The 14,172-nt window shown below is 46.2% G+C and overlaps 1 protein-coding gene across 10 annotated transcripts in view; it reads right to left on the bottom strand.

The window, feature by feature from the left end:
* Positions 1-14,172, bottom strand: part of LOC138747322 (tensin-2-like) — a 263,792-nt gene that overhangs the window by 136,533 nt on the left and 113,087 nt on the right. The gene's annotated exons all lie outside the window — the stretch shown is intronic.

The raw sequence follows: 14,172 nt of genomic DNA, 5'->3' as shown, positions 1-14,172 counted from the left end.
GTCAGCGACCCGGGTTCGAATCTCGCGCTGTCTGTAAAGAATTTGCACATTCTCCCCATGTCTGTGTGGGTTTTCCCCGGGGGCTCCAGTTTCCTCCCACCGTTCAAAATGAATCGGGGGTTGTTGGGGGTAAAGTGGGCAGTGCGGGCTCGTGGGCCAAAAGGGCCTGTTACTGTGCGGTATGTCTAAATTTAACATTTATTGTTTAAACTTGAAAGTAAAAGCACAAAATGCTGAAGAAACTCAGCAGGTCAAACAGTGTCCTTTATACAGCAAAGATAAAGATACAAAACCAATGTTTCGGGCTTGAGCCCTTCATCAAGGTCTGGGAAATGTCAGCAGGCGTCTGAACAAAGGTGGGGGGGAGGGGGGTGGCAACGGCAGGAGATGATAGGTGGATGAGAGGGAGGGGACAGCAGCAATGAGGGGGTAGGAGAGATGACTGGGTGGGGAAGAGGGAAGAACTGGAAAGACTGGAAAGGCGGAGGGAAAAGAAAAGGCGAGCAAGATTAGCCAGGAGCAGAGAAATCACGTTAAGGCCATCTGGCTGGAGGGTGCCCAGGCGGAAAATAAGGCGTGGTTCCTCCAATCTGCTGATGGTCTTGGTGGGGCGTGGACAGCCAGGTGAGCGTGGGAGTGTGACGCAGAACTAAAATGGTTGGCTACTGGGAGGTCCCTGTCACTGATGTGGACATTAGGATTCAGCGAAGCAATCTCCCAATCTGCATCCGGTTTCTCCGATGTAGAGAAGGTCACATCAGAGGTACTGGATACAATAAACAAGTCCTGCGGATACACGTGAAGCATTGCTTCAGCTGAAAGGCCTGTTTGGGGCCACAGACTATGGTGAGGGAGGAGGTGTGGGTACAGGGGAGGGATATGTGACACCTCCATAGGAGACACATACGTAGGAGACTAAAATAAGCAGAATCTGCTTATGCCTTGAAGAAGAACTCAGGCCTGAAACATCGGGAATATATCTTTGTCTCCTATGGACACTGAAAGACTGGCTGGGTTCCTCCAGCATTTCGGTGGGTTTCAACTCTGAATAAAACGTATGTCCGAACAAAATAGTGGGGGAGAGGGGCTTTGGGAGGAGAAAGGAAACAAAAGGCAGGACGACAAACGTGTTCTGTACATTTTTTTAATTAACAGTCCAACAACTCAACTTCTGCGTTGCAGCCCCTCCCCACTTTGAGGACCTTCCCCCCCCCCCAACCCCTCCCAGGCCCGCAATCTCCAGGTGCCCCGCTGGAATGCAAACTGGAGTTTTGGAAGGCTGAGCTTCGTGCAGTTTTCAATTGGAGAAGCTGCGGACCAGGAATTAGATTCCAATTTATGATCAGATACATGCGCGACATCACATACAGTCCCGAGATTCTTTTTCTTGCGGACCAGGCAGAATTATCACTTATCGGTCGTGCAAAAAAGTACTGGAAACAATGTACATATGTAATCAAATAAAGAAATGTAAACAAACTGACTGTGCAATACAGAGAGGGGAAAAAAAACTCAATAAAGTTCACAAGTACAAGTCTTTAAATGAGTCCCTGATTGAGTTTGTTGTTGAGGAGTCTGATGGTGGAGGGGGAGCAGCTGTTCCTGAACCTGGTGGGGCGGGTCTTGTGGCACCTAGGCACCTACACCCCTTTCCTGATGGCAGCAGGGAGAACAGAGCGTGTGCTGGGTGGTGTGGATCCTTGATGATTGCTGCTGCTCTCCAAACGGCAGCGTTCCCTGTAGATGTTCTCGATGGTGGGGAGAGTTTTGCCCATGATGTCCTGGACTATGTCCACTATCTCTTGCAGGGCTTTATGCTCAGGGGTATTGGTGTCCCCATACCAGACCGTGAATTATCCCAGCCGAACCTAGCTTGCTGTACTGTGACACCAGAGCCCAGGAAATATGTCAATATCGGGTGCTATTGTCTAACAGTTTGATGGAAGATAGGCCAGGTGCAGAACAAGCCTCTTTCTGCATTCCTCCAATAGCTTGCCTGAACTTGAATCTTAGGCAAGGCAGGTGCTGTAGAGAGACAGAGAGGGGAAGGACCCAGAGAGACAGAGTTTTGTGTTAGAGGGAGAGGTGTTCCAAGGAGGGAGAGGGACAAGATATTCAAGAACACTGCCCTTATCAATTCCCAGTTGTGCTCTGTAAGTGAAGTGAATGATTTAAGAACATAAGAACTAGGGGCAGTAGTCGGCCATCCAACCCGTCGAGCCTGTTCTACCATTCAATGATCTGATGATGGGCTCATCTCCACCGACCTGCCTTTTTCCTCATATCCCTTAATTCCCCTATGTAAAAATCTATCCAACATGGTCATAAATATATTTACTGAGGTTGCCTCCACTGCTTCAATGGGCAGCAAATTCCACAGATTCACCCCCCTCTGGGAAAAGCAGTTCCTCATCTCTGTCCAAAATCTACTCCCCTGGATCTCGAGGCTCCGTCCCCAAGTTCTGGTCTCCCCCACCAATGGGAACAACTCACCTACCTCTGTCTGATCTATGGCTTTCATAATTTCATACGTTTCTATAAGATCCCCTCTCATTCTTGTAAATTCCAGCAAATCCAGTCCCAGACAACTCAATTTCTTGTAAATTCCAGCGAATCCAGTCCCAGACGACTCAATTTCTCCTCATAGGCCAACCCCCCTCATCTCTGGAATCAACCTGGTGAACCCCCTCTGCACCCCCTCCAAAGCCAGTACATTCATCCTCAAGTAAGGAGACCAGAACTGCACGCAGTTCTCCAGATGCGGCCTCACCAGGACCTTGCACAGTTGTAGCATAACCTCCCTGCTCCGAAATTCAATCCCTCCGGCAATGACGGCCAACGTCCCATTTGCCTTCTTGATCACCTGCTCGATTTTTGTTTTTGAAATCCAGGCAGTGGCAGAAATTGGCACCCTCCAAACCAGCCTTCGATGAGACCCCTTCAGCTCAGACCTTCACGTCCACCAGAACCCAGCATTCCGAGCTACAGAGTTGACGGACAGGTCCACTGTGCAAGAGAAAAATTGTTTCCATCGAGAGCGCTCGGATGTGACGCTTTGCTCCAAATCCGATGACCTGAGCTTGCTTTACCGCAAATATTTTTCTTGTATTTAGCTGTTGATTTTAATTCAATAGCCGTTGAGATGCTTGACAGAATAAACTTTGGCCTCTGTTTATAAGAAGCCAGTACATCCATCTACAGCACATTAATAAGATACAAAGCAAATCTAGACAGAGTGTCCTTTCAGTTTCAATGTGTAACGTCTGACTCTCTCCACCTGGCTTGGCTTCACTTCACACAATCACCAAGACAAGCCCCTTTAAACATCCTCTCTGGGTGTTCTCCAGTTCACCTCCTGAAACAGACTATTCCAAGCACTCTCCTGGCTCACTTCCCACCCTTTACTAAACATTTATTCAGCTGAAAACTCTGCACCTGAGACCCCAACAGGCACATGTCTCCTTCAGCTGACACCCCACACTTGCTGACCAACGCTGGTTACTGACTGAATCACATCTCAAATGAAAAATTGTCATCCTGGTTTCTACCCTCCACTACACATCAATAACTCTGTAGTGGAGAGAGTGGTGAGCATCAAGTTTCTTGGAGTTTGCTTTGTGGCACGCAACATCTCACTTGTCAGGAAGGCACAACAGTGACTTTCCTGAGAAGACTGAAGTGGGCAAGGCTACCGGCCACCATTACATCAACCTTCTACAGGAGCTCTATCCAGAGTGCCCTGGCCAGCTGCATCACCGTGCGGTATGGTGGCTGCATAGAAATGGATCGGAGGTCAATCCACAGTACCATAAGGGTGGCAGAGAGGATCACTGGAGTCTCCCTCCCTCCATCAATGTGATCTACCAGGATCGATGTCTGAAGAGGGTGCGCAAAATCTTTCAGGATCCCCTTCCACCCCGCACACAGCATCTTTCAGCTGCTCCCGTCGGGAAAGAGATCCAGAAAGATCAGAGCCAGCACCACCAGGCTGAGGAACAGCTTCTTCCCACAGGCAGTGAGAGTGTAAATGACCAAAGGGGCTGCTCACACTAACCCTCTGAGACTTAATTCATGAAAAAAATATTTATCTGTATATATGAAATCCTGGTCCTGCATATGTACTATTTATCTGTATGTGTGTTATGTATGGTTGTACATCTGCATGTTTTGCACCGAGGATCAGAGAACGCTGTTTCGTTGGGTTGTACTTGTAAAATCAGATGACAATAAACTTGACTTGAAATCCTTCCATGGTCTTTTTCACTTCATACCACAGACCTAACTACCTCACATCTCTGCGCTTTTCCAATTCCATCTTTTTTAAAGTCCAAAATTTCATCCCTTCAGCTGTCCATGCATGAACTGAACCCTGGAATCCCCCTCCCTACACGTCTCCTGTTTCAGCCTCTCCTGGTAACTAAGCATTTGGTCAACAATCCTGACAGCCTCCCTCTGTGCCTCAGTGACATTTCAATTTTTCTTTGCGATACCTTCTGGGTTGTGCCTTGGGACATTTAATGAACGAACTTCCAAGATCTAGGAGCAGAAGGAGGCCCATCGAATTCGCTCTGCCATTCTTATCATGAGCTGATCCATCCACCCACTCAGCCCCACTCCCTGTAACCCTCAATCCCCTGACTAATCAATCTCTGCCTTAAATACACCCACCGACCTCACTTCCATAGCTGCCTGTGGCAACAAGTTCCACAGACTCACAACCCTCTGACCAAAGAAATGTTTCCGTGTCTTTGTTTTAAATTGACGGCCTTTTATCCTGAAGTTGTGCCCTCTTGTCCGAGACGTCCCGACTGTGGGAAACATCCTCTCCGTATCTACACCGTCCAGGCCCTTCAGCATTCGAAATATCTCCATGAGGTCCTCCCTCGACCTTCTGTATCCAACGAGTCCAGTCCAAGAGCTGACAAACATTCCTCATATACTAATCCTTTCATTCCTGGTATCGTTCTAGTAAATCTTCTCTGAACCCTCTCCAACGCCAGCATGCCTTTTCTCAAATAAGGTGCCTAAAACTGTAGACAGTTCTCCAAGTGAGGCCTCACCAGTGCCCTATAGAGTCTCAACATCACATCCCTGGTCTTCTATGTTATCCCTCTAGAAATGAATGCCAACATTGCATTCACCTTCTTCCCCATCGACTCAATCTGGAGGTCAACCTTTAGAGGATTCTGCATGAGCACCCCCAAGTCCCTTTGGCCCTCCGAATTTTGAATTTTCTCCCCATCTAAATAATCATCTGCCCGTCTATTTCTTCTACCAAAATGTGTGACTGGACACTTCCCAACGTTGTATTTCATCTGCCATCCCTTTGCCCGTTCTCCTCATCTATCCAAGTCTCTCTGCGGCCTTTCAATATCCTCAGCTATGTCTGCTCTACCACCTATTTTGGTAGATTAGGAGAATCTCCCTGTTTAATTCTGTCCTTCAAACTTTTACCAAACCTAAAAATGCTCTCCAAAAAATTGACATTTTCTCAATTCAGTGTGTGTTTTTTTTAATTAAAGGGATTCTTCTGCCAAGTCCTGAATTCTGGTTCTGACATGGATAGGATCCTGTCCAGGGAAAGGAGGTCCTGTAACATGTAAACAATCAAAAAATCAGTAATTCAGATTTAAACTCCAAAAAAATGCAGTAACAAAAAAAATCCATGCAGATGCTAGAAATCTGAAATAAAAACTGAAGGTACTGGGAATTCCCAGCAAGTTGAGCAGCATCCAGGCAGAAAGAAACTCAGTGGAATTGGACAATGGGTTCTGATGAAAAGTTATTAACCTGACTCATTCATTTTCTTTCTCTTGCCACAGGTACGGCTTGACTAGGTCTACGTGTAGAAACCCACAATGGGCCGGGAGATTTTTACCACGGCACTAAGTTCATGGAGGAACACGATCAGATGTACACACTGTGACTGTAGTAAACGCACTAGAAGGCTGGAGGAACTCAGCTGGTCTTTTCAGCGTCTGTTGGAGACAAAGATATGTTGCCAACGTTTCGGGCCTGAGCCCTTCTTCAAGGAAAGATCAGAAAAGGCAGAAGCAGGAAATCTCAGACTTCACACAATGGAGGAGGAATCCCAACCAACTAAAGGTGATCATTGGATGCAATAAGGGAACTGCATCCGGTGCTCCCGTTGCGGTCTCCTCTCTATCGGAGAGACTGGATGCAGATGGGGAGATTGTTTCGTTGGGCACCTCGGCTCTGCCTGCCGCAATACCGTGGATCTCCCAGTGGCTGCCCATTTCAATTCCCCGCCCTATCCCTTGGGAACATGTCTGAGACTACCTGCAAATTGAAGGGACAACACCTCATCTTCCTTCTGGGCTCCCTCCAACCAGATGGCATTAATAGCGAGCTCTCCAGCTTTTGTTAAACTCCACCCCCTTGCTTCCCTGTTGTCTCTCCCTTTCCTGTCTCCTTTTGCACAGACATGATAAATTCCTCCTCATTCCTTATCCCATCCAATTAACACCTATTGTTGGTCCGGGTTCCTCCCCCATTGTTTGAATTCTGAGACTTTCTGATACATCCTACTTCTGCCTATTCCTTGAAGATGGGCTCAGGCCCGAAACGTTGGTGATATATCTTTGTCTCCTAGAGATGCTGAAAAGTCTGGCTAGGTTCCTCCAGCATTTTGGTGTTTCTACTAAATTCATGGAGCAGATTAATTCCCAGGACAAATGGAAAATCTGCTGTACCATGGAGAAGAATCAATCCCATATATTTTGTACAACACAATCTTATACTTTAAGAAGTGACATTAATTATTTTCTCAGCAGGTAAAACCGCGTCGTTTATGTAGCAAAGATAAAGATACAGAACCAACATTTCAGGATTGAGCCCTTCATCAAGGTAGGCGCCTGAATAAAATGGGGGGGGGGGGGGGGAGGGAAGGAGCATGGTCCCACAGGGCAGGAGGTGGATAAGGGAGGGAGGGCACAGCAGTGAGCATGGGGAGGGGGGATGGATCTTCTGTGAAGTGCCTTGGAATGTTTAAATCCCCAGTCTCAAGGCGACAAAATCAGTCGAACTCCGCTTGATCATCTCACCACTGGCGGCTGTGTTTCGACTCTCTAGGTTCTAAGTTCTGGAATTCCCTCCGTTAAACCGCTCCTCCTCGCTCAACCGACCATCTGTCATCTCCCCGACCATTTCTTCTGCAGCTCAGTCCCATCTTGTTATTATTACATTATCCTCCTGCCCTGTGGGACTGTGCTCTTCCCCCTGCCCTTCCCCTCCCACCATTTTGTTCGGGCACCTCCCGACATTTTGAACATACAGTGACGAAGGGTTCAAGCCCAAAACGTCGGTTCTGCATCTTTACCTTTGCTACATAAAGGACACGGTTTGACCTGCTGAGTTTCTCCAGCCTCGTAGTTTTTACTTCAACTGCGGTGTATGCAGACTTTCGTGCTTTACTCCTTAATTCTTTAAGGTGTCAACTTCGACTGCAATTGACTTACATCCCAAGGTGACCTCTGGAAAGCACCATCGTTCGATATAGTTTCCACACAATCTCACAGTAAGAACCCAAAAAAATGAAGGAGTCACGGAAGCTTTTCACTCAATATCCCTCCCTCAACTCCCCTGTAGTGGTGTCCCCTACCTGTCTCTCCTATCTTCTTTTATCCAATATCCTATCACCTCTTGTCCCCTCCACTGGACTCCCACCCCTACCCCGATCTTTTATGCTTATTATCCAACTCAATACATTGACCATTTCTCTCCATGGACGTGGAGTGCCTCCAGCACCTTGTTTGCACATGGGTTCAAATCCTGTCATAGCAACTGGAAAAACTTAAACTTAGTTCAGCGATTGCTGAAATTAAAGTACAAGGTCACCATGAAACTATTGGCCTATATGTCACTCCAAAGTGGTCAGCCCTTAACTGCAGTACTTAATTCCTTTGGTGGGGCCGGAGATCACGATGGGCAATAAATACCCAGTGAAATGATTAAAAGTAGGAAGATGACTGTGTTTAGATTCAAATTGATCGCCAGAGGACACACATGACATCACGTACAACCCTGGGTTTCTTTTTCTTGCGGACGAGGCAGAATTACCACTTATTGGCAGTGCAAAATAAAGAAATGTAAACCAACCGACAATACAGAGAGGACGAAAAAGTCAATAAAGTGCAAAAGTATGAGTCCTGAAATGAGTCCCTGATTGTTGTTGAGGAGACTGATGGTGGAGGGATCCTTTGAAAGATTTGAGTGAACAGCATTAAGGGACTGAGCTTATCTTGTACAATGGACCACAGTGTGGACAGCAGTGAAAGGTCTGCTTCTTAAGATGGGCTGCAGGACCCTTTAAACGCAGAGCACAAGTTCCACTCATGGTCCTTTGCAAAGGTTTTGCCATGGAGGTCATTGTGACAGCTCATTACAGGAAGAATGGGGAAGCTACGGAGAGGGGGCAGAGGAGACTGACCACAACGTTGCCTGGATTGGTCTTAAGAGACAAGGCTAGCAGAGCTGAGACTTTCCACTTTGGACCTCAGAAGGATGAGAGAAGACCGGAGATCTACAAGATCATGAGAGGCGTAGACAAGGTGGACAGCCAGTGCCTGTTTCCCAGAGCAGGATCAGCAAACACCAGAGGACATCTGTACAAAGTGAAGGGGAGACGTCAGGGGTAAGTCTTTACACAGAGAGTTGTGGGAGCCTGGAATGTGTTGCCAGAGGTGTCGGTGGAGGCTGGAACACTGGGGGCATTTAAAAGACTCTTAGACAGACACACATATGGAAGAAAAATAGCAGGTTATGAGGTACGGAGGTTTTAATATATTGTTTGGTCAGAACATATAGGTCGGCATAAAATCAATGGCCAAAGGGCCTGTTCTATGTTCTCTGTCCCATTGACGATTATTTCTCTCCCAAACTACTTTCCCAAGTCAAGCTCGGTGCAAGATGAAAGACAATTAGAAGTGAGATTCGGAAAAAGGACAGGCATTGAACAAATGGAAGCCTCCCAATCCAACTCGATCATGAAAGCAAACATCTGTCCAGTATTAAGACAAAAGATTAACCTCTCCATGTCTAGCAGCTGAGCTTGTAATCTCCCTGCTTGCAAATCAACCCCAAGATACCTCTGGGGGCGAGGGGGAAAGTCCGTCACCACCATTCTGGCGATGGCAGATTAAAATTTTATATTTGAGGGCGCCATGGTCAGCGTAGCAGTTAGCGCAACACCTTTACAGGGATTGGGACCAGGGTTCCAATCCCGCCGCTGTTTGTAAGGAGTTTACATGTTCTGCTTGTGCTGCGTGCGTTTCCTCCGGAAGCTCCGGTTTCCTCCCACCATTCGAAAACATACCGGGGGTCAATTAGGCAGCATGGGCTCATGGGACAAAAGGGCCTGTTAAAGTGCTGTATGTATGTAATTTAAAAGACGAATCCACTGGTGGTAAAGGGAGACATTGACCGTTTGCGTGCAATCACGAAGGCGGCTCGCCAGCGGCTATACTTTGTGAGGAGTTTGAGGAGGTTCAATATAACATAACATAACATGACACCGAAGATTCTCGAAGACTTCTACAGGTGAACCATGGAGAGCATTCTGGCTGGTTGCATCACTGTCTGGTACCGAGTCGTCAACTCTCAGGACAAGAATAAACTCCAGAGGGTTGTTAACTCGACCTGCGACATCACTGGCACCAGATTCCACTCCATCGAGGACATCTACATGAGGCGGTGTCTTAAAAAAGCAACCTCTATCCTCAAGGACCCCCCCACCACCCAAGCCATGCCCTCTTCTACCATCGGGGAAAAAGGTACAGGAGCTTGAAGACGAGCACTCAGCGGCATAAGGAGAGTTTCTTCCCCGCCATCAGATTCCTGAATGATCAATGAACCAAAGACACTGCTTTACATAGACATTTTGTGCAGTTTTTTCACTTATTGTTGTAACGTGGTTTATATGAATGTTTGCCCTGTGACGCTGCCACAAAACAACAAATTTCGTGACTTGTTCATAACAATGAATTCTGATTCTGTCTTTATATTCCCATCCTGTCATCAGTGTGTCCTGTTAAGTGAACAGAAAGTCATTCTCAATTTTGATGGACTGCCTAAGGAGATCCACGGTGCCACAATACATGGAACAGAGCAGAGCAGGAACAAACCAACAGGCCTGTTGCCCCATGAAAATTCAGTAAGAAAACAATAGAATTTGAAATAAAAACATTTAAGAACTACATCAAAATTATGTTGATTTTAACGATAAATTTTATTGATACATGAGATACGTTAATGGATTAGATGTGCATAATCAATATACTAACAAAATTGTCGTGTAAAATCTTTCTACACTGAATGATGACATTATTAGAACCTTTTTTAATTTTTCTCCTTTTCCTTTAATTACAACTTCATTCTCAAAAATGTTGATCTCTGTTCACAAATACTAACCCCCACAATATTGTAGCTAAAACACCAGAAAATCTGACCAAAGTAGCAACTATAAAAACACCAGCAGCAACAAAAACAACAGCGCTTGCTGGTGCAGACGGAACCCCGCGATTCAAACTGTCATTGTCATTGGGTAATAATGATAGCTCTGACTGGAGCGCGTTTGAAGGTTCAAAAAGTAAATGAGCATCGAGTTTTAGCCTTGTAGGGATATTGATACATGTAAGCTGGGCTTACGAAAAATGTTTTTGTTGTTATAACGAATGACAGGAATATTTTTATTTAAAAAATAATAAATTTCTGCTGAAACACTGCACCAAAAGTGTATAGACAGTCATTTTGGTGTAATCCCCTCTGACAGTGTCACCCAGTCCAGTCCAGTCACCCCACCCCCCCTCAGTGACGCCAGTGCTGACCAAGATACCAATTTAAACTGTGCATCCACCTACATGTGGCCTATCGGCCATCCTCAGTGGGATTCCTATGCACTTACCCCTAACCTCCCACAGGTCCACAATGTGAGGTGTTTTCACCTCATTTTTGAACGTAGTCGATAGGAGAGAAGTGCGGAAGAAACCAACTAAACTTGACTGCATCACGACGAAGGGGGCCCGTAAACTTTGTGCAGGGTCCTAAAGGGGGAACCAGAGCCGAAGAAAGGTTGTGATTGGCTGCTATACCCTTAAGTTCCCTGCGTCTTCACGCATCTATCCAAATGCTGGGATCTCATTGGGTTCTTGTCTTAATTTTCACTTGCCCAGCTTCAAGTTGGAGCTATTGAACAGTGTCGAAAGAGATGAATATGCATGGAATTTACAATCTGTAAAACCTGCAGCAATCAATGTTCTAAAATCTGCGAATATTTAACAACCTATCCTGTTATTATTATTATTATTTTTTTTTTCTCTCTTGTGGCAATTTTGTTCTTTTAATTTATACATTGTGTGTGCAACTGTTGCAAGCAGGAATTTCAGTGCATTTGTACACTGTACTTATGTATATGACAACTTGAGATTGCCTGATCTTAGAAGCTAAGCGGGCTCAGGCCTGGTCAGTACTCGGAGGGGAGACCATGGTCGGAGCACCAGGTGGTGTCGGTTTCTGTGAGGGGTGCTGGACAAAGTAGAGACTTTCTGTCTGCCTTACAGTAGACAAAAGTTAAAGAATTTCATGCATGTTACATTCTAAAACGTAACAATAATGGAACCTTCACCTTTCCAATAAACTCTCGTCACCAACACCACAGATCTTTTCAGCTCTTCAGCCACTGATCCTAGCTTCGATCACAAGATGGCAGAATTCAGTGACATGTTCATGACAACAAATTTTGATTCTGAGATTCAGATTTCAGGTTTATTGTCAGATACATACATGACATCACATACAACCCTGAGATTCCTCTTCCTGCAGGCCAGGCAGAATTACCACTTATTGGTCGTGCAAAAAAACTGTACTCAACATACACATGTAAACAAGTAAAGAAATGTGAACAAACTGTGCCATTCAGAGGCAAAAAACAGTAAAGTAAAAAGTAAGAATCCTTAAATGAGTCCCTGATTGAGTTTGTTGTTGGGGAGTCTGATGGTGGTGGGGGGGGGGGGGAAAGCAGCTGTTCCTGAACCTGGTGGGGTGAGTCTTGTGGCACCTACAGCTCTTTCTTGATGGCAGAAGCGAGAACAGAGCGTGTGCTGGGTGGTGTGGATCCTTGATGATTGCTGCTGCCCTCCGATGGTTCCCTGTAGATGTTCCCGATGATGGGGAGGGTTTTGTCTGTGATGTCCTGGCCTGTGTCTACCACCTTTTGGAGGGCTTTACGCTCAGGGGCATGGGTGTCCCCATATCAGACTGTGATGTAGCCGGTCAGCACACTTTCCACCACAGCTCTGTAGATAGCTGCCAAGGTTTCTGGTGTCGTACCGAACCTCTGCAAACTCCTGAGGAAGTAGAGGCACTGATTCTCTTTCTTCACAATGCCATTGGTGTGTTGGGTCCAGGAAAGATTGTCTGAGATAGTGGCTTCCAAGAACTTAAATGTGCTCCCCCTCTCCACATCTGATCCCCCGATGATCACTGGATCGTACACCTCTGGCTTTCCCTTCCTGACGTCAATGATTAGCTGTTTGGTTTTGGTGACAAGAGTGTGAGGTTGCTGTTGGTGCACCATTCAGCCACGTTTTCAATCTCCCTCCTGTACGCTGATCCATCACCCCTTTTTTATACAACCCACAACCATAGCACTCCACTGAAACAGTTGCTCAGAAGCTGCCATTGGATTTACTCCGTGGTTGCAATGAGCAGCGAGTGCCTTGCCAGAATTCTTACTGAAAAGTGCGGGCTAGAGCATTGAAGCAAAGAGTTTATGGCGCTGTCTTTTGCAAAATGCGACTGGCAAGATTGCAAAACTGTGTATTTAAGGTAGAGGTCGACAGGTATTTGATAAGTCAGGGCATCAAGAGTTACGGTGAGGAGGCCAGGGAGTGGGTGGATGGATGAACTCATGGTTAGAATGGCGGAGCGGACTCGAGGGGCCAACTTCTGTTCCTAGATCTTGTGAAGAAGGTTAAGCCTTTGCTTAAGACTTTTAATCTCCAGAATGTTGCTTTTGAGTGAAACTGGAAATAGCTCTGAGGGGTTAATACATCTTCTGTCATTCATACATTGTGCCCTTTTGAACTATCTGTCAGCAAACGCCAACATCTGGAACTGAGAATGATGTTCCAACTAAAATAAGTAACCAAATAGGAATCAGGGATGACATCAGGAATGCAAAATGCATTTCGATGCTCAATTGACAACTCCCTGGCTCGATTAAGCTGCGTCTTGGTACTTGGAATGGCGCAATTTGGTTTTCATTATCATCCGCAAAGCTTCTGTCATCTCTTGGCGGCATAGTTAGCGCAACGCTGTTCCAGTGACCCAGGTTCGAATCCAGCGTTGTCTGTAAAGAGCTTGTCCATTTTCCCCACGTCTGCGTGGGTTTTCCCCGGGGGCTCCGATTACCTCCCACCATCTAAAAACGTACCCAGGGGTTGTAGGTAAACTGGGCAGCACGAACTTGAGGGCCGAAAGGGCCTGTTATACCATGCTGCATGGAAATATTTGAAAACTTTTAAAATCTCCTTGCCTTGTTTTGAGTTTTCTTTGTCCTCATTTAGGAGCTCTCCCTCACCCACCCACCCATCCACCCACCCACCATTCATCAACCAAGGCGCGAGATGGCAAGCAACATTTGTCCGACTCGTGGGCAAGGACCTCAGTTTCAGCTTCCTGTCTCAGGAAACTCTGAGAGGGCTTGATTGGACAGGTGATCCCTGGGCCGCAACCAAATCTCGGGGACTTGACTCACTTTGACTTATTTTTTAAATTCTGCATTTACTCAACCATAGTTAAGAGCCAACCACATTGACGGCCTGGAGTCACATAACAGCCAGGCTGGTAAGGTTGGCAGAACTCCTTTCCAAAAGGATCTTACTGAACCAAAGGGATAATCCAGTAATTTTCATAGTTACCATTACTTAAAAATATGAAATCAGGTCAGATCAGACACCGTAGTTGAAGTAAAAACACAACGCTGGAGAAACTCAGCAGGACAAACTGGGCCTTTTATGTAGCACAGATAAAGATAGAGAACTGACGTTTCAGGCTTGATCAGCAGCGAGAACAGAGCATGTGCTGGGTGGTATGGATCCTTGATGATGACTGCTGCTCTCTGATGGCAGCGTTCCCTGTATATCCTGGGCTGTG

This window comes from Narcine bancroftii, chromosome 12 (assembly GCF_036971445.1).
Source record: "Narcine bancroftii isolate sNarBan1 chromosome 12, sNarBan1.hap1, whole genome shotgun sequence".
Lineage (NCBI taxonomy): Eukaryota > Metazoa > Chordata > Chondrichthyes > Torpediniformes > Narcinidae > Narcine > Narcine bancroftii.
This window is presented reverse-complemented; position numbering and strand designations above follow the sequence as displayed.